This window comes from Arachis duranensis, chromosome 6 (genome assembly GCF_000817695.3).
Source record: "Arachis duranensis cultivar V14167 chromosome 6, aradu.V14167.gnm2.J7QH, whole genome shotgun sequence".
Lineage (NCBI taxonomy): Eukaryota > Viridiplantae > Streptophyta > Magnoliopsida > Fabales > Fabaceae > Arachis > Arachis duranensis.
Window position 1 is genome coordinate 107,742,794 of NC_029777.3, and position 1,091 is coordinate 107,743,884.

Genomic DNA, 1,091 nt, shown 5'->3' on the forward strand with positions numbered 1-1,091 from the left:
CACACTATAGTCAAATAATAGATAGTGCTTGCTACTGTATACAAATATTAACTTAATTAAGTGATTAAATCACCCAAGTTGATTAATAGAAGAATGACACCTTTTATACCAAAAAAAAAGAAAGACACTTTTTATTAATTGACTAATAATTAAGTTGCTTAGGACACTTAACTCTCCTTTTATGTCCATTGTTGGACAGCAAAGCGGAATAAACAAATAATATACCTAATAAAGCAAAGCAAATCCTTATTACTTTTAAAATTTGCCTTTTTCTTTTATTACATTTTAATATTTAGCAGCTGTAATGTTGGTTATTGCTAGGTCTCACAATGGATAAAGTAGGGTAGATTTGGACTCTACCTTAATTAATCTTACTCGTAAGTTGAAAATTTTTTTAAAATTTTATCAGATTCTACTCGCAGATTGAAATTTTTTCAATTCTAATACTATCCGTACCCTAAAGTTCTAAATCCTATCATATTTGATCCTACTCGCAGAAAAATAAAAAATTTTTAAGCAAATATAAAATTTTCAAGCAAATATAAAATTTAACCATTTCAAATTTCATACATATTAATAAAATAAAAAAAGTTCAAATTAAAAATAAAAAATTTTTAAAAAAATCTAACATAAAATTATAAATAATATGATCATCAACTAACTTAGTGGTTATTTCAATTTTTTATAAGAGGAAAATTGTGACTTTAACATTCACTTCTTTTACTACATGCATAACTTTTACATATATATTATATAATATATTAGAGTTGCAGGTAGGGTAGAGTAGAGTAGGATATACCCTAAATTCGTACCCTACCCTACCTACAGGTAAACCTGCACTATATCCTACCTTACCCACAACAAATCGAATAAATAACCCTACCTAAATGGGTTGGTCTGGATTAGATACATGCGACAGGGTATAAATTATCAGTCATACTTACAAAGTTTGCTGATTTATATATTGTAACCTGCTAATTAAGGAATGTGATTGGTTTTGTTATAATGGTTACCTAAGTAAAGATTTGTATTATTTAATTAAAATTTTATATTTATATATTATTAAACTTTGAAAATAATAAAAAATTAAA